The 20,023-nt window shown below is 47.6% G+C and overlaps 1 protein-coding gene and 1 long non-coding RNA gene across 3 annotated transcripts in view; one reads left to right on the top strand and one right to left on the bottom strand.

Annotated features, from left to right (window-relative positions):
* PDZD2 (PDZ domain containing 2) overlaps window positions 1-20,023 on the bottom strand; it is a 320,114-nt gene that overhangs the window by 267,634 nt on the left and 32,457 nt on the right. Inside the window, exon 2 of one of the 2 annotated variants that reach the window (XM_053914075.2) lies at window positions 4,208-4,305. The exons of the other annotated variant lie outside the window; for it this stretch is intronic. The gene's annotated coding sequence lies outside the window, so the exon portion shown is untranslated. The remainder of the gene's footprint in view (window positions 1-4,207; window positions 4,306-20,023) is intronic. 2 annotated transcript variants of the gene reach the window in all.
* LOC123478482 (uncharacterized) lies at window positions 225-19,001 on the top strand. The gene is made up of 4 exons (XR_006653687.2): window positions 225-428; window positions 1,967-2,126; window positions 18,116-18,265; window positions 18,682-19,001. It is a non-coding gene; the product is annotated as an uncharacterized lncRNA (long non-coding RNA).

The following is a 20,023-nucleotide window of genomic DNA, read 5'->3' as shown; positions in this document are numbered from 1 at the left end:
AGGGACCTGCAGTCTGGAGCAAGATGCCACACTCCTGATCACTCACAGCCTTGGCCTCTGTTCACCGTCCACTTGTCTCCTCCAAGTCACCACGCACAATTTCTGAAGAGCCCAAGTTAATCACTGACTTCAAGACTCAAAGGTTCCAAGTGTTGTCTACTTGTTATTCTATTTCTAAAGGATACAAAGGGCAACCCTCTCCTCCTTTGGAGCCTGGTGCCTTGGAGAGCTGCTCGGGCTGCGGACTGGAGAGTCGGTTCAGACCCACTAAGGAAAGCCTGTGAGTCAGCTGTAGATAACTCTCACCTGCTCCAGCCACGGGTGATCACAGATTGGGGAAGCACCTGGCCTGCTGGAGCTCGGTGGGGCCCGAAGGCTCCCAGTGTCCAGCCAGCTCGTTTGGCAGAGGACGATGCGGAGGTTTGAAGGTGAGATGTGTGGGGTCAAAGAATGTTTCAGCACAGACAGTAGCCAGACACTGGGCCCCCAGGTCCCAGTCCAGGAGTGGCCCTCTCCTTTCCTGCACCTACGGTGTCAGGGAAGAGGCTGATAGCCCCCGGGGAAAGCTTTCCTGGCACACCCTCTGGTTTGTGTGCGGCTTCTGCACCACCCTTTGCACTGCTCTCGGTGTAAGGTGTACGTCAGAACAGTCGAGCACAGCGTGCTTCTGCTTTTGGGTCTCTCCCCAAGGTCTCAAGGAAAACTGCACCCCAGGCAAGAGCAAAAAGACCCTCTCTACTTCTGACTCCCCTTCCCAGCCCCCAACACACACACTCACACATGGTCACACAGCACCTCTGGGTACAGTGCATTTTCTGGTTTTGTAGTATGCACGTACACCCTCTGCCCTTTAATTAAGTTGGATTGCATATTCTGGTGCAAAGCCACAAAGCCATATTCTGATTCCTGTTTTAGCAAAAAGTGCAAATCCAGATCCCTCTACCCATATTCACCTCCTGATGAACACCCTGCATGGACCCTGGCACCTGCAAATGCCCTTTGCTGCCTGCCCTCAGCTTGAATACCAAGGCTTGGAAGCATCCCAGGGAGACTCAGCCCATGGGAGATCTCCTCACACAGTAGTTATTTTCACAAGGCAAGGATGGAAATCATTGCACTGTGTACTTTGATTTCCAGCAATGGTGTCCTACCTGCCAGAGAGGCTCCCAGGGGCTTTGCAGATGGGTTACTTCCTTTAATCCCCACAACAAGCTGGTGAGGTAGGTGCTGATATCTCCGTTCTTTATGTGTAAAGCAAATGAGGCCCAACGTTTAGAAAGAAGCTCAAGGTGACTGGCAAGTAAGGGGCAGAGCTGGAATTTGGGCATAAGTCCAGCCAATTCCAAATCCATGTTCCGAACACTATACTATATTGATTTATATAAAATTATCTCCATATCGTTCATTAGTGTAATTTATGTCAAACATATAAAACCATCGCCCATATGATGGTCTCAGGGTGGTACTGGGATCATAGAAATACAGTCCAGCAACCAAAGGGGAAGTCAAATCGTTCCCATTTTTAAAAAATTGAGATGTAATTGCTATATAACATTGTATTAGTTTCAGGGGTACAACGTAATGATTCAATATTTGTATACATTGTGAAATAAAGTTCATGTTCCTTATATGCATTTTCCAAACATGACAGAGGAAGTTTATAGACCATAGCTAGGTTTCCCCAAGTCTCCCATTCACCTCTAACTGTCTCCTTCACGTGTTGCTACTGCACCTCTGTGTTCAAGATCTGCCCCAAATCTCCTTCCACAGATAGAGGCAGAACTCTAGGAGAGCAGCTGTTTCCTTGTGCACGCTCTCCCAGAGGGGCTCGCTGTCAACCAGTTTTTAAGGGAATGTTTTGATGTGACTTTCTGGATGGCTCTGGGAAAGGTACTGGAGGAAGCTTGACGGGGTGGAGGCGTGGAGGGGGTGCTCTTCCTAAATGCCCGTTTCTCACCCATTCCAGGTGTGCTGCCCTGCCCCAGGCTCGCATGCTCTGAAGAGAAAGCCTGTTCACCACCAACCTGGCCCTGACCCTTCCAAAGACCGAAAGGGACCATTCAGGAAGGGCAGGGTCCTCCTCACAGTTGGCGGCAGGAGAAGAAACTGAGCTGAAACGCTCGTAGGTAGGGACGGAGGGCAAATGGGACAAAGGCTGGGGACACAGGGACGTAACTATTAGTGATTTCTGTTCTGCCATGTTTATGTCCTGGGTTTGTTTAGCTAACGGACTGATTGACTGGCTGGTTTTTTCAAATGCAGAGGCTACAGTGAGAACTCTGTGGAGAGTTCGGGAGTGTTTAAACCCACAGTAGCTTGGCGTAAAGTTTTGTGCACTGGCTTCTTTAAAAGGGAAGACAAAAACATCTGGGGAAAAACTGGTGTCCATTCAATAGCCCTGCAAGCTAAGAAGTGGTTTTCCATTGCAAGACTTATTTCTTCCAATCATTAAATACTTTCTTTAAAAGCAAGAGTTGGTTTATATAAAAGTTGTTAAGAGAGTAAACCCTAAGAGTTCTTATCACAAGAAAAACACATTTTTGTTTTCTTTTTTGTATCTATGTGAGATGATAGATGTAAACTGAACTTACTGTGGTCATCACTTCACAATCGACATGTCTATGTCAAATCATTACGTGGTACACCTCAAATGTACACAGTGCTGTATGTGAATTGTATCTCAGTAAAAGGGGGAGAGCAAAAGAGTTAAATTTCCCCAGGTCTTCTTACTGCCTCAATGCTCATGATTTTAGATGATGGAATGGAATTAGTACAGTCATCCCTATAGCTTAGAAAACATCATGGAATGCCTGTTACCATTTTACCATAATCATTTAGAAATAATTAATTTCGAGTAAAAATTACTAAGGCCATCCAGTCCGGAGTTTAGCAAATGAAGGCTGGAAGAAGATCCAGGCTGAAGTCTCTCCTGAATGTCTCATCAAAGAGACAAGAGGTTAAGGCTTGACCTGTAGGTGACCCCCAAATGACCTTGACCTGCTGTCGGGGAGTGAGCCCAGTCTCGGGCACACACCCTGGTGCGCAGTTCCTGAGGAGCGACTCTCGCTGTCCTGACTGATCAGCGTACATCCTGTACACGGCAGCCCAGCTCTACAAACAGTGATGTTCGGAGATAGTATTTCCTCTTACGACAACACAGAAGCAACAATTTTGTCTTAAAAATAGGTTTGGGGGCTGCAGCAGTTAGTTGAGAAACAATAAACATAATCCAAGCCCAGAACAGCCAAAGAAAAATAGAAGCCCGTGGTCCTGCCACGTGGCCCCTCCCCTAGGACACCAGTTTCCCATGGGCCGTTTATGGTTTGGGCCAGATGCTGTAAATGAGGGGTAGACAGTCACTACCGCTGTCCCCCTACTATCTACCCCATGATGGGCAATTTTAATTTATAATTGTGGGTGAGTTATATCTGTGCTCAGAGTAGGGCAGGGAGGGGCCACGGGGGGTCAGGAACTTAGATAAATAGGTTGCAAAAGATACAGTGAAAAATGCCAGACCAAAATTGAAGAGACTGAGCTCAGTCTGTTCAAACTGTCTGAGTGTGCCCTTCCTTGCTATCATTATATCCCTCTGAGAACAAGGGCCACTGCGAGCCGCCATCACTCCCAGATACGTGAAACTGATGTTTCAGTCTTACTCAAGGACGTGCCTATTGATTTAGAAAGAGGGGAAGGGAAGGAGAGAGAGGGAGAGGAACATCAGTGTGAGAGAGAAACATTGATTGGTTGCCTCTGGCATCCATCCCGACTGGGGAGGAAGTCCACCACCCAGGCATGTGCCCTGACCAGGAATCGAACCTGCGACCTTTGGTTTATGAGAAGACACTCTGACCAACTGAGCCACAGCAGCTAGGGCAAACTGATGATGTTTCAATACTCTTCTAAAAACAAATGCTGCTGTGATGTTCGGAGGGTGTATTAGCCAGCTCAGGCTATCGTGACAGAACACCAGACTGGTGACCTGAACAACAGAGATGTATTTTCCTGCAGCTGTGGAGGCTGGAAGTCTGAGATAAGGAAGACACCTGGCTTGTAGAAGCCGCCTTCGCACTGTGTCCTCGACATGGCCATTTCTCTGTGGACTCCCAGGAAGAGAGAGGACCTCTGGTGCCGGCTTCCTCTGCTTACAGGGACACTGGTCCTGTCAGATTAGGTTCCCACCCTTATTACCTCATTGCATCTTACTCACCTTTCTCAAGACTGTCTCCGAGGAGTCGCATCAGGGGTGAGGGCTCCAACGTATGAATTTGAGGGGATGTGATTCAGTCCATTATAGAGGGTCTACATCTGGGAAGCAAATGATGGGATTATTTTGGTTTTAAGTAAATCTGCCTTCCACCCTGGTTCTCTTACAGGCTCTCTCCTGTGCCCTCTGCCCAAGTCAGGAGGCTCCTTCTCCCCCGACCCCCCACATCTACCTGACAGATATGCTTCTCTGCCACTCCCCTCACAGGCCAGCCCTTCTAATGGCTGCCTGTGCCAGTCCTGCTCCTTGGAATAGACGCCCACTTTGCCAGACGCACCTGGGCAAATCCGGCCCCGCTACCTGCAGGCTCTGTCTACAGGGAAGCTCAGAGTCACAAGTAATGTATTGCAGGACCATGTGGCAAACATCTTCCCCACCTTTTCATTCATTCAACAGATAGTTATTGAACATCTACTACATGCAGTCATTCACCCCGTTGTGTGGGATCCATCAGTGAAGAAAACCGGTGAGGAGCCTTCCTTCATGGAGCTTACATTCCTCCTGTTCGCATTTTCCCTTTGCCCTGATTTTGTCTGTTTTTAAAGCATTTATCACCTTGTGCCTATTTCAATCATATTGTACCTGCAAATATTTCCAATCTTATACTGTATAAATCTATAATCTTACTATACTGTATATTTTTTTTGCAAGGGCTCAATTGCTTTTAACAAAAAATTGGGAGGCCCATTTTTTGGAAAAAAGTAGATGATACGTATAAAGTCCCAAGCACATTGTAAAGACTCAATACAAGGTAGCTTTCTGTTCTTTTAAATCCCAGATGCTCTTTTAAGATCAACCTCAATTTTCCTCTCTCCAAAAGTCTTTAAGGGTACCAAAAAATGTCAGGGTTTTCTCTTCTTTTACTATCTCCCTTTAGTACATATTCATCCACTGCATAGTTTGATACTTTGTTATATTCTTTCATATGTTATTTTCTAGTTCTTTGCTGTGTACAAAACAGGCTTCCTTGGGAGTAAGTTGTAAACTCATTAAAGTATATTTTTAACCCACCCAATACAATCTGGGTTTACATAAGAAACGAAGTAACATATGAATATTTCTCTCGAACATTCTCTCTTGCATTCTCACTCACTACTTTATTTTTAAAATCTGGCCCTCTTTACAAAATAGTACATGCTTCCTTAATTGGGGTGAGGGGGTTCTTCTGCATTTAAGAGGTAATTTGATTCACACTGGTAAAACACATCCATCATTTAACGGGGGGGGGGGGGGGGGGGGGAAGCAATGACACTTCAAACAAAGAAACATTTCATGTAATTAAGAGTCAAGGACAAGAATGTCACAGTGTTGTCTATAATAGGAAAAATCTGCAGTGAAAACATTTGAGAAAAAGAGCACTGGTTAAATCAATCGTAGTGTGCCCAGTGGAAGGAGTATTACGCATTCACTTAAAAAAAAAAAAACATATTTGAAGGCTCTTCAATGAAACGGGAGGAAGCACACAGCGTGCGATTGGGTGGGGGAGGGGCAGTGTTCCAACTCGAGAGTGTGTGCTCAATTTCGTAAATATTCTACATATGTATCTACAAACACACACAGGGGAAAATGGAAAAGAAATGTCTCAGAAATAACAGTATCCATGGGTGGTGAAATTATTGATGAAAATGCACTTCATTTTTATATGACACCTCTTTTACAATCAGAATAAAGAGAACGCATATTGTGTTGAAGCCTGAAGTTAAAGAAGGACTTTAAGGCATCCTCCCTTCAAGGGAGCATGAGGCTTGCCAGCTGCCTGTGTGTGTGGGGTCAGGCCATTGCCCCTGGTCCTAGCATTCAGAGAGCATTTCTTTAAGTAATTAGGGCTGCATTTCTTTTAAAGCACCCTGTAATTTAGGCTTTCCAAAAAGTCCAATCGATGCTCTTCACCATGAAGGGAAAAGCTTCTCTGGAAATAAACACTTCCTCTCAGAAAGGATGAGGCCCATTGCTCCCCCATGGACGGGTGGGGCTGAGGAGGCCAGCTGGTGGCAGTGGTCATGTCCAAAGGAGGACGGGGAGGGCCACCCATCTGAAATAAAGCAAAGGCGAGGGCGAGGGCCGTCTTTCCTCGCGCCTGTCCCTGCCCCAGTAGGCTGAGAAGAGAATTCCTAGCTGCGCTTTGACATCCTGCCTCGTTCCCCCAGCCAGCATCCGTGTTGGTATTTTTAACAAGGCATAAAACTTGCGATTCTATTAAAAACACATGTGTCTTGTTTCAAAGCATGGTTAGGGACAGCCACTGACATTCCGTAAACACTCCATCAACCAGCGGAACATGCTCATTGGCCTGCAAGTCTCAATTCTGAGCATTATATTTTTACAAAGGAACACGGGCTCTTCTGGTTGGAATAAATTTTCAGATAATCTTTTGGGCCTCCCTCAGAAGACTGTCCAGTCTGCTTGAAAACAACATTTCTCAAAGAGAAGACAGAAGATCAGTAGGGCAGAATTTTGAAGAGTGGGGGACGGGGAGAAAAGAGGGCCAAGGAACTGGGGTGGAAAGGTGGAATCTGAGAGTTGGGAGGCTAGGTCAGCTCCCAGCTTTATTGCCAGGCAACATGTGTCAACGGACAGTTCCCATTGGAGGAAGGGTTTTGCTTAGACACTGCATGGACTGAATGTTCGTGTCCCCGGCCCGTTCACATGTTGAAGCCCTAACCCCCACTGTGCTAGTATTTGGAGGTGGGGCCTGTGAGAGGTAATGAGGGTTAGATGAGGTCATGAGGAAGGACACTCAGGACAGAATTAATGTCCTTATAAAAGGAGGAAGAGACCAGGGATCTGTCTCTTTCTCCCCTCACACACCAGGGAAAGGCCATGTGAGGACATCAGGAGAAGACGGCCATCTGCAGACCAGGAGGGGGGCCCTCACTAGGCACTTTGAACCCAGACTTCCCAGCCTCCAGAACGACGAGAAATGAACGCTGTTTAATCTGCCCAGTTTATGGCATTTTGTTACGGCAGCCTGAGCTAAGACAGACACCTTTACAACAAGGGGAGATTTGGATTTGCTGCACTCTAAGGTTCATTCATCGGTGAAGGCCTTCGACCTCGCTGTTAGATGAACTTGGCTTCAAACCCGTTTCCCCACTTGACAGCTTACCTTATCTAAGACTCACTTTTCCCAACTGTCCAGTACGGGTAAGGAGGACACCTCCTTCATGGGATTGCTTGAAAATTAATGAGACACAAAAAGGCCTCGAAGGCAGGGCTTAGCATGTAGTACTCCACACCTCCTCCCCGCCTGCCACTTCCAGCACTGCTGTGATAAAGCCCACGAGAAAGTCGATGTGAAAAACACGAGCCAAGGTGGGGGGGGGGGCGGGAGAGATGGATAATCAGCCAGCAAGTCGCTGAGCATCGACTGCATGTGGGAGCTGGAGTTTCTGTAGGAGGAAGAAGTTTCTGTGCAGTTCCACGCGCACGGATTACCAGGCACTTAATCGCTTCCCCAAACCCTGATGCTAGGGAAGAGGGGAGAAAAGGGAGGGCACCTCCCTGTCAGAGATTTTAGACTCCAGGAAAGGAAACAGAAAGTTTTATTTATCTGGGCTCCCCAGCTTGCTAATTAACTTAGGACTGGAAACCATTCTCATGTGTCAGCGCCTGCACATGTTCTTGTGATGAGAAAAACATCTGCTCGTTATTCCAAATGTGAGAGAGGGCCTGGCCTTGCATTCCCCGGTGCCAATGTGGGACATCAAAGCTATGCCAGGCACTGCTGGTCCAGCATGGGGGATTAGCACAGGTACTGGTTTTTGTAAGTAGACAGGAAGAAGGCTTTCACCTCTGAGGCTTTGGGCTTCCGTTACCGGACAAATATTTACAGAGGACCTACTGTGTGCTCAGCATTAGGTCTGTACCACGCACCCCTGGGGTCAGGGACTCCGGGCTCAGATGGCAGGTCACTCTGGCATAAGAAGCATACCAATCTCAGAGGCAGCCTGTGTGTGGCCTGGTTACCGTGTCCCAGGTCCAGAGGGATAGGGAGCCTGTGGGCCTGTGACTACCCTGGGAGGAGGGAGCCCAACTTGAGAACATGTCTTGCTCCTAACACCATGGGAAGATTCCTTCCCTTTTCCCCACCCAACCCAAGCTGACCAACCTTCCAGGTTTACTAAGGTCTAAAGTGTTTCCTGAGGTGCGAGACCTCCAATGCTGGGGTGCGGGACCTCCAAGGCTGGCAAGCTAGGACAAGCTGATCACTGTGCTCATGTACCCTCCTCTTCCCCTTCTTCTCTCCTTGGTTGGACGATTGGTTCACCCTTACCTCACTGGGAGCTGGTATATTGTCAGGGAATGCAGCTACCCTGACTTAAATGAAGTGCACAGAGGAAAGAGGCCAGGGGCCATCTAAATAAAACAACTGACAGCTGGAGGTGGGGGTGGAGGTAAAAAGGAGTGGGAACATAGGAAGGGAACAAGGGGAGGGGGATCAAAGCAAGGTCCTGAAACCCGAGACTTTCTACCATTGGAAACCATCTGTTTAACTCATGGGCCTCACAAACTCATCCTCCTCTGACTGTCTACCAGCCCTTTGCTTTCCAAACCTGGCCTCCGCCTCTTTCTGTTTCCTCCTGTCTCCTGAAAGGCCCCGCCACCTCCCTGGCCCAAGGCTGAAATCAGGCAGATCTTGGCTTTCTCCCTCTCCTCACCTGAGAGGAGCTAGTTCACCACCTCTTTGTGTGGAGTCTTTCTCCGTGTCTGCCTCACATCTCATCACCTCCAATGCAACCCACTACCTCTGCCCCACCGTCCTTTGGGCCAGATACCTCCCTGCTGCAACAGACGCCTCTCTCCAGGCTGTTCCCCTCTGACTGGCCTCTACTCAGAAGCCACAGTGTGGTCTTGCCAAAGCACAAAGCAGATTCTCAAAGTCTTTCCATGGTACCTAAGTTTCAGGGATTACATCCAGACTTCATGTGTCATGAACTTTTCTAATCTGGCAGTTCTTAGGCCTCCAGATTATGTCCTTTGCCCCTCACTCTTCACCCATAATGAACCACACGAGGTTTCCTGGACACTTCCTGCTGTGTTATGCCTCGATGCCTTCAAAATGCAGCTCAAAAATGGTGCCCTCTGGGAAGCATCCCTGACCACCACCTCACCTCCTAGGCTGCTTTGCATTTAGACTCTTCTCTCTCTGCCCCCGCCCTCTCTACCATTGCTCCTACCACAGTGCGGGGTATTGACTTGTCTGTCTCCCCTACCGGAATATGACCCCACGAAAGGCAGGGACCTCATATGATTTTACTTCCCACCCCTAATGGCGGGTCAGTGCTTGGAGCACACTAGGCAGTTATAAATATCAGTGAATTAATAATGAAAACAGCAGCCTTGTGCATACAACACGATACCAAAGCTCAAAGCCGGTGGATGTTTGGGAGCAGGTCTCTTCCACTGAGGAAATAGAAAATTCTCCAAGCTCAGATAAATCATCTATCCATCACCCCAGCCCTGCCACAAAGCAGGGTGGGGAGGAAGAATGGGACAGCAAGCAGCTTGGGCATTGGAGGCAGAGGACCCAGGGCTGCTGTCTCTGCAGGTGGTCTTTGTGTGACCCTGGGCCACCTGCTTAGCCTCCTGAGCCTTGGGTCCCTCCTTGATTATCCAGGGATATAAATAACCCACCTGGCTCGTGGTGCTGTGAGGAGTCAATGAAATTGCATATGTAAAATGGTTAGCACTTGGCAGATGCAAGAGTGCTGACCTGGTCCCTTCCTTTCAGTGCTACCCAAACAGAGTCTGAACCGAGTAAAATCTTGTGTTCCCGACACACACAGACGGCTCCTGCTGGTGAAACACAATCTAAGGAAACGAGGAAGAAGACAGAGCCTTGCTTCTGGACTGTGAACCTGGAGGTGCAAGGCATGGCCCTGAGCACCACAGCAGGGTTCAAAGGTCTTCAGGCTTCTTGACTTCTGTGGAACACAGAAACCTCCGAGGCCTCCCATCACCCCAGAGGCAGCTCACAGGGGTTTCATGCCAACGACCTCCCCACCCTGCCCAACAGGGTTGGTGCCCAAAGTATAGTTCAGGAAACAGGACAGACAGTGGGCTCTTCCCCATCTTCCCCACTTGGAAAATCACCATTTTCTGCAAAGAGAAACAGAAGAAAGTCTGGAAAAGAACACGAAGAAGTGGTTGGACTTCATCTTTATTTCCCAATGTTGATTTTTAGTTCAGGGTAGAACTTTTGGCATTACGTTAATTTTAAAATACTGCACTGAAATGTTGCATCTCTTGCTTGCTGCATATTTTGGCACTCTGTCACTCTGAGCCTAAGGTGCGCCTCACTCTCCTCACCTTCGCCCCGAGGAAGCACCTGGGAAGGAGGGACCCACGTGGCCTGAAAGGCCGGACACGCCTCTCTGAGAGCCCAGCACTCAAGGCGGATTCTGAATGAAATCTAACATATGCTAAAACTAAACTAAATAAAATAAAACAAAACAAAACAAAACACAGGCACTCTAGCTTGAGGACGCAGCCTGTGCAGGAACATGGAAGAGCGAGGGGTGCTTGAGGAGAAAGGCCACCAGCAGCAGGTAACTGGAGTGCTGGTCTCATTTTATCTTACAGGTAAAACATCAGGTTGAACCAGGTGACCACTGAGGCATTTGGCATTTAGGGAGCAGATACGACATGCTGAATACTGTAGACTGAAAAAGATGAGAAAATGCAGAAGGTACAACCCCTGCCCTTTAGGAGCTCATGTCCGCCGAGACACCTGGGTCACTTCCGGCTTTTCACCTACAAGCATTGCTTTTGTTTCTGACATTCTAAATGTTACCCTCATTACAAAGGCATTATTTAGGAGTTGCCCACATACTCCTTAGAAACAGCATTCAGTCCGATAGTTTCGATTCCATTTCAAAAAGGGCCCTCACAGGCGAGATCCTGCTTGCTCCTCTAATGAACCTGGGCAGCAGGTGGGAGTGAGCTTTCTCATCTCTCATTGTCCAAGAAGAATCTGAGACAGAGCATTTAAGCAACCCCCTGAAAGTTTCCTGACCATAGGGCAAAAGTGGGTCTAGCATCCAGGCCCCCTACACTCCTGCCCTTCATTGATTTGTGCAGGGGGAATGAGCAAGCAACTTGGAGAGCAATTTCTCTCCAGTTCCATAAGAACTTGGCTAAGAAAGCAACTCCTGGCTTCTGAGCGCTCTGCTGGTGGGGGTGAGGGGTGTTGGGGGTGAGAGGTGTTGGGGGTGAGAAGAATGGCCAGGCCCCAAGCTTCATCCATGAAGGAGACAGAAAAAAAAAAGAGAGAGAAAATGCTCCTCTGCACTCTTCTCCATGCCTACTGTGACCTCCAGAATCAATCCCCAGCTGGAGCAGCCAGGGGCCTAGAAACCTCACACCCAGCTGTTAACTCCACAGCGGGCCCCTGTTGTGTGCATCCTCCCAACCAGGGATTCCACTTGCACACCAAGGTCCCTGCTGGATCCAAAAGCTGCCTCTTTCTATTCTGACATTAAGAAACAAACGTGCTGTCAAATTTAAGCCAAGCAGGGTCTGAAGGACAGCAGCATTCCCCACCAGAAGGGGTGCCCTCCCGGCGGTGGCTGGGGTAAAGGCCTGGGGGCAACGCTGCCTCCCCTCAGCCTGGGCATGGGCGGCATATCCCCCGAGGCCTGGGGGCGGCCGGCAACCCTTTGGATGCAATCACGGCATCGTGCATGGTATCGCAGCTCCTCCAGCCGGGCCTGGGTGTAGAAGACGGCCCACTGGGAACGCCATCCTGCTGAGCCCTCACAGCCGGTGCACACCCCTCACCAGGGAGGCAAAACTGAGCTGAGGAAGGGCCCCAGGCCTTGGTGTCCAGGCTGATGTGAGCTGGCCCAGGAACCCGATGAAGCTGGGCAGAAGGCCTCAAAGGTGTCAGAGCTATGGACCCAGGGGGCTGTCCAGAATGTAGTGAAGGGTCAGAAACCAAGTCAGGCCAGAGCCCAGCCCCTCTTTGGTGCCATCCCAACCACTTCCCCCAAAGCCCTAGACTAGCCTGCACTTCTTCACTGATTTGTATTGTCATTGTCATCACCATCATCACCATCATCATCACCACCCCACAGGTAGCATTCACTGACATATCCACATCCTAGCCCCAGAAACCTGTGAGTGTTACCTTATTTGGTAACAACACTAGGCCTTTGCAGATGTGATTAAGGATCTTGAGAAAAGGCACTAGCCTGGGATATCCAGGCGGGCCCTAAAATGCGATCCCATGTATTCTTTCAGGGATGGAGAGCCAGAGGGAGGGCAGACCTGGGCACAGGGAGGAAAGCAGGAAGCAGTGTGACTGTGGAGGCGGAGACTGGAGGGATGACGCCCAGTCAAGAACCCGTAAAGCGGCCAGGGCTACAAGAAGCAAATGCAAAGGAAGATTCTCCCCCAGGGCCTGCTGAGGCAGCCCAGCCCTGCCAACACTTGGAGTGTGCATATGCGTTCTCCAGAGCTGGGAGAAAAGAAATACTGTTGTTTTAAGGCATCTAGTTTATGGTACTTTGTTAAGGCAGCCCCAGGTCAGGAACATGCCATACCACTGCCCGTCCCAGGTGGCACCGTACTGAGCCCGTGGAGCACGTACCACTACCGTCCAGGCCCCCTGGGCAGTGTGCTGGGTGGTCAACAGGCCATGAGTCATTCCAACTCAACAGAGGAGTGAACTGAAGCGTCCTGACAGTGAAGAACTTGCCAGGGCCGTCTGGGACCCCACCAAAACCCAACCCTGCCCGGCCTGCTCTTTCCCGCCGGGACACTGAGGCTCCTACAGCGCCTTACTGCACTGCCACTGCACTCGAGGGGTCTAACTAATTTTTGAGCCCAAACAATATTTTTACCAGAGTTATCTCTAGCGCCAGGCTCTTTCCAGGAGTCAGGGGCTGACTAAGTGTGGGGCTGCGGGGCAATGTTTCAAATGACCCGAGTGGAGCTCTGATGAGTTTGCCAGCACCTAAGGAGCTCGGGTGGGCCTGCGGGGATTTCCTGTTCTCTTCCGTAAGGATGGACTGTGAAGCCACGGCCCCACCAAGAGAGGCCTCAGCATTGACTATGGGAGCAGAAACACAGAAGGGAACTTTTGTCCTCTTCTGGAAGAGATGAAGATAAACTGGACAAATAAAGAGAGAAGATCATAACCTTCCAGCCTGGCCCCGAGAGCAGTGTGCCAGAGAAGATTCCTGAACCTTTCCTAGGTACAGGGAGGAACATTTCGGAGGCGCTCCGCTCAGGAATATAGTTGGCCGTGCAGGGCTCAGCAGAATCCTGTCAGCGGGGTGGGGCTGTGGGACTATATGTCACACCATTGCCTTTAACTTGTTTCATTAGACGCGCCACACAAATGGGAAGGGCTGGCTGGCCTGACCCACAGTTTTCGCTTGTACAGCAATACACCTAATGCAGGATGTGGTGGCATCTAGAAATGGGTCTAGACAAGTCCATCCTGAATCCCACAGACGCTGGGCCATGCAGCTCCCAGGCCCTGGCCAGTCCATGAATACAGAGCAGCAGCCTGGGTAGCCAGAATTGCTAATTGCCCCAGGGAGGCCTGTAAACTCAAAAGAAACTGCTGAGACAGTAGCTTTGCATGGCTGTGACCAGGCTAACGATGCCCTGCTCTGCTCAGAGGAAACCTCATTCCCTCAAGTAGAGCAAATGCTAAGCCACCTTTGCAGTATATTCATTCAATCTTCATTGAGCAGAAAAGAAAGGGAGGAGCCCTGAGAGGTAATCACTACCTCCTTCCTCGGAGTGGTTCCCATCGTGTTCCAGGAGTGAGAAGACAGCCTGGTAGTCAATACCCAGGTTTCCTAGCACTTAGCGTGTGGCCTGCTCAGTTCATCCAGCAACCATCCACCCTCCAGCACCCATCCACCCTCATCACCTAGTTGGGAAAAGTGGGCCAGAGGCTCAGCACCCCAATCACTTGGGTTTTGCCACCAGGCTGGGGGAGGGGAGGAGCAAGGAGAATAAGGGGCATTAAGAAACACAGGTTGTTAGCAAGCCTAAGGAAGGTTTGGGCATGTTCTGTGTAAAACTGGAGACTCTCAGAAGTAGTTGGAAGTCAGCTAATTCAGTGGCAGCCAACCCCACGAGAGGGGGCCAGTCCTGCCAATCTCTCTACTGCCTCCCAAGGGAACTTGTTTAGTCTCAGCAGTGCCTTTGTTTACAGGGGTCCACAGTTCCCATTCGCAACTACCGATTCCAAACAGCTTTGACACGGATCTGTTTTGTAAGGCAGCACAACTTCGCCTGATCTGAACTGTCCTGAGGCCTTTTGGAGTTTTTCTTCATCCTACTCTTGTAATATTCCTATGTGTTTCTGCCAAAATTGCAATTCGATTTGGAGGGGCTACGCCTAACCCTGATGGAAAGGGCATACAACAGAGGGTATGCATCATGTGGCCTTTCTACAGATCCAAAACGAGGCTGAGTTCTGAAACCCCTCTGGCCCTGAGGATTCCAGTAAGGAATCTGGATGTGCAGCTCCAGGCTGAGTGCGTTCAGTGTTTCTCTGCCAGACTTGACCCCTCACCTACTGGGAGCCTTTACTGATTCATCTGATCCTGCTGTGATCTCCTGTGATCTCTTGAAACTTGGTGACTTAGTGGTGACTTGCCGATGAACTCATGCACTGTGAGTGTGAATATATGAGTTTGTCTATTTATATGTCTCAAGTGAATTCGCAGATGACCCTCTGGGATCTAATAACCTGGTGGGTCCCTTTAGCCTCAGTGCGCCAAGCCCACAGGCCTGCATATAGCTGGTGTGCAAGGACTGGGTGCTTACGCCCTCACTGCACTCAGAACCCTCCAACTGCAGGCCTCAGAAGACTGGGAAAGTTTAGAAACAGGTGGGAAATTCAACAAGGTGGCAAATTACAAAATTAACATAAGAAAATTGTTAGTTTTAATATATGAGGTCTATCCAGAAGGTATCCAGCCATGTAATATAAAAAATAGAGACATTTATTGAAGAATACGTAAGATACAAGAAACATTGTACATAGGACACTGATGTCTCAGTCCCCTTTAAAGTAGGCAACTTGGGAGCTCATGCAGTTCTCCCAGTCACCATCAGCTGCCCTATTTTATTTTCTTGAATCTCATCTATGGCCTAAAATCTCTTCCCTTTCAAGGGTGATTGTAGTTTTGGGAAAATCCAGAAGTCACAGGGCACCAAATCTGGGCTATAGGGGGGCTGAGTCACCCGGGTGACTTAATGTTTTGCCAAAAATCTCTGCATGAGACGTGATGCATGAGTGGGCATATTGTCCTGACGAAGCTGCCAATCACCATTTGCCCATGGCTGTGGTCTTCTGAATCATCCAAATAGTTTCCACGGAGGAATATTCTAAGTTAATGCAAAATTTGATACAAATTAAATGCTCTACTTGCTCAGTCATTTTGAATGCAATGGCCACACAGTGCACATGCTCACTCGATGGCTTTTACCTCCCCCCACTGACTGGTACAGTGAAGTTGTCACTGTTCGTTCATGCACATTCCAGTCCAGTCGCCTTGGCTGTCAGGTTACATCCGTGTCGCACAAAGCGTTCTCGAAATATTAACAATGGCTGAACTTTTACTGGACAGACATCAATATATAAAAATAACTGTTTGAAAAATACAGTGGAAATAATGTATCCATTTTCAATAGAAACTAAAACAAATTCTCAACTTTGATATATTGATATTCAATAAGAAATATATAAAACATATCTTGGTCAATAAGAAACATACCTGACCTATTAGAGGATAACTTTAGAAGTATTGATAAAGAAATATTGTTAGCTTTTTTGATATAATAATGGTATTATGTCTATATTTTTAAAAAGAGTATCTTTACTTTTGTGTATGTTCTAAATTCTACATATGAAAGTTTAAAAAAAAACTAATGAAGGACTAGAAGAATAGTTTAAGTTAAGGGAAAGGCCTCAATTGCTTTTAGACAAAAAGGTTCAATGATTTTTTTTCTTCCAAATTGATCTATAAATTCAACATGAACCCAATTATAATACCAACAAGGAGCAGTTTTAGAAGGTTCTTCTGAAAAAATAAACATATAATGGCAGGGAAAATTATGGAAAAAGAAGAGGATGAGAGGAGTTAGGGCAGAAAAAGCCTGGTCTGACAAACAATAAAACTTATGAAGCTACAGTAATTAAAACAATTTAGTAATAAATAAGAACACAAGACGGGGCAATGGTACAAAATAAAATTCCAGGAACAGGCTCAAGTGCCTATTATGCACCAGGTACTACTCAAGATGCTAAAAACTCAGCACCCAACAGAACACAAACTGTACACTTGAAATAAGTAAATGCATAGGAAAGCTGATAAAGTGAGAAGTATTGCAGAGAAAATCAAGCCAGACAGGGAGATCAAGAGTCGTGGGGTTAGCATCTGATCTGGGTCCTGAGGAACTGGCCATGACAAGGAAAAGCAAAAACCCTGAGGTCGGAATGAGCTCCAGCTGCACAAGAGACAGGACGAAGATCGTGGGTGACAGCAAAGGAGGCCAGAGCGAAGCACGGGCCAGATTACGTAAACCTCACAGGAGCTGGTGAGGGACCTGCATCTTGATCTCATTGACATGGAAAGCCATTAGAGGGGTTTTGTCTGCAGATACGATCTGATTAGCATTTTAAACCATTTACTCTGCCTACTCCACAGATAAAAGAATGGAAATACAATTCCGGTTTTCCCCAGCAATGGTCTACCTCAGAGGTAATGTTGGTGAAAAATAGGTGGAAGCGGTGGCAATGTTCCTCAGTGGTCTGACTTGGACACAGTTTTGACACAGAGCCATGCTGCTGGTGGGTTAGAAGTGAAGAAGGAAACAGGAAGGAATCAAGGATTACGCCTAGTGTTTTGGTCTGAGTCACCGGGCAGACCGTGGTGCCATTAGCTGAGAAAGAGAATGAGCAGGAGCAGCTTTGGCAGTGATTGCAAGAAACCAAGGACTCTATTAGCATATCTACCTATCATGCAGATACCTATCAGACATCAAGAAGAGCTGGCAGTAGGCAGGTGGCTGCCACATGAGGATGGATTTCGATCGGGGAAATGTGTGTTTGATAACCGCTGCTGGGACAATTAACTTTGCATTTAAAGGGAAATAAAAAACTAACTGAATTTCAAATTCCAGCTCAGAGCAAAATAATTTCCAAAAGGGTAATAAAAATTTTTCTTCAGTACTGGTACATGAACATAGAAGATGGCTATTCTGGCCCTGGCCAGTGTGGCTTAGCTGGTTGGAGCATCATACATAACTGAAAGGTTGAGGGTTCAATTCCTGGGCAGGGTATATACCTTGGTTGTGAGTTCAATCCCAGTCCAGGCATGAACGGGAGGTAACCAATTGATGCTTCACTTTCACATTGATGTTTCTCTCTCTCTCTTTCCCTTCCTCTCTCTTTAAATGCAATGAAGCCCTGGCTGGTGTGGCTCAGTGGGTTGAGCACTGGACTGCAAAATGAAGGGTCACTGGTTCGATTCCCAGTTAGGGCACATGCCTGGGTAGCGGGCCAGGTCCCCAGTAAGGGGCGTGCGAGAGGCAACCACACATTGACATTTCTCTCCATTTCTTTCTCTCTCTGTTCCCCTTTCTCTAAAAATATATAAATAAAATCTTTAATAAAAATAAATAAAAACAATGAAAAAATGTCCACAGGTAAGGATTTAAAAAAAAAGAAAGAAAAAAATAAGAAAACGGCCCTTCCGCACTCTTGCTGTGACTGACTGTGTATTTGCGCAGCCTTTCTTCGGGACAATATGTTTATCATATTTACAATGCGCGTTTACTTTGTTCCAATAATCCTACTATCTGTTTTAATTTACCCAATAGATACACATGGAAGAAACTGTATGTACAAGGATGTCCACCGCAGACTCACAGCAGTAACAGATTAAAAACAAGCAGTGTATCTCAACAGAGGACTGGCTAACTAACTGATTGATGTCCATTTGATGGGCTACTACGCAGAGGATACAAAAGGTGAAGGAAACCTTTATGAGCTGATATCAAACTATCTACAAGACGCACGGAGTGAAAAACAGCAAAGCATAGAACCTCTTGTGTTTTTTTATCCTTCTGGGGAAGCAGTGTATAAAAGTTTTCAGGTTCATTGTTTTAAGGTTCATTTTCAGTTTGAATTTTATAAGCATGCGCACATTTTCCATTAAGAAAACACCAAAAAGATTATCTGAACAGTGAAGTTATTTTCTTTATACTTCTGTGTATATATTTTTAAAGTAACCTAATAAGTGTTATTAGGGGGGAAAAAAAAACTTCAAAGAATATGGTCCCACATCCTACCCTCTTACGACTGTAGACGAATCACTTTACATCAGCATGAAGATCATATGACCCTATTTTCTAATTATTTTCCCCCCTCGATGTTCTGTTCTCAGATTCTGCATCTTCAGGCTCTGTGGGAAGCAGCCTGCACTCAAAGCAAAGCTGTAGAAGTTGCAGGAGCGCGAGCTGCCGAAGAGGGTGTATGGTGAGCAAGCTGAAGAGCCAGGCAAAGTGCTCACAAACACCAGAGGGCTGGGCTCAGGCAGGAGACCACGTCCCAGAGACAAAGTGTGGGCCCTGATCAAGTCTGGAGAAAGAGAAAGGACCCCCATCTAGTCTGGAGGGAGAGTCTCAGGGGACCCCCCCAGCTGGTGTGTGCACACCCACACAAGAGCAGGACAAGGGGGCTTTCTCCTCCGGCTCACGGGTGGGAAGCCCGTGGAAAGGCAGGAGCGAGGACTCCAAGGAACACGGCAGCTTGTGGTGGAAATGGAATGTCTTGGCCGGTATGAAATTCACCTTTGGGGCTTTTGAGGCTTAGCTGCCCTGAAATCCCCAAATGTCCAAACCACATAAATGTGTTCCACACACACTCACATGCCTAAAGACCGACAATGTGCTGGTTCTATGCAATCACGGAGGAGGGAAAAAAACCAGAATTCAATGAAATGGTTGTTAACAATTTTACATGGAGAAGGAAAGTACCCAATGAGCCCTTGTTTTTACATTTCTCAACCTTTAAAATCACACACCTTATTTAAATACAAAGTTAAGAGTATCAGTTAATGCTAAGTCTTATTTGTTACAATACCGCCTTATTTTTAATAGGAATTCCACCTCTCCCCATTAAATACCTTTATGGGAAGGCAGACTGCAGGTCACTGAGGCACGGAGTCCCTCCCAAGGGGCAGTCAGCCCTGACTGTGGACAGAGCACCGTGACAGAAATACACTTACCAGCAGTGGCCTCACATACTCTAACTTAAAAGTGACAATGTACATGGGAGCACCCGTTCAAATGCTCACCCATCTCACTGCCAATTGTAACGCCAGGCGTCCGATGGAGCTTGAGAGGCGCTCCCCCCCTCTCCCATCCTACAGGAAATGCCCGCATGCCATGGCTGCTGCCACCCATCGGTTCTACCCCTCTCTCTCACCTCCTCTGCTTTCACCTGTCCCAGTTCCTTTAAACTGTCCCCTGGGGTCTAGTGCTCCAATCGTACAATTACCCCTGTGGGTCTTAGGGAGAAGAAAGAATGTGGTGTTCCAGAAAAAAATTACACCCTTCCTTTGGTCCTCTACTCGGTATTTTCTGCCCCGGTAAAGGAGTCCAAACTATGCTACTACAGCATATTTACGTGCAGTAAGCGCCTCTCCCGCAGTCTTTCTTTTAAATTTACTGCTGCCTTCTTGGGAGAAACTGTAGCTCAGGGGGGATGAGTTTTTTAAATAGAGT

This window comes from Desmodus rotundus, chromosome 1, assembly GCF_022682495.2.
Source record: "Desmodus rotundus isolate HL8 chromosome 1, HLdesRot8A.1, whole genome shotgun sequence".
Taxonomy (NCBI): Eukaryota; Metazoa; Chordata; class Mammalia; order Chiroptera; family Phyllostomidae; genus Desmodus; species Desmodus rotundus.
The sequence above is the reverse complement of the archived record's forward strand: the minus strand, read 5'-3'. Positions and strand labels throughout refer to the sequence as shown.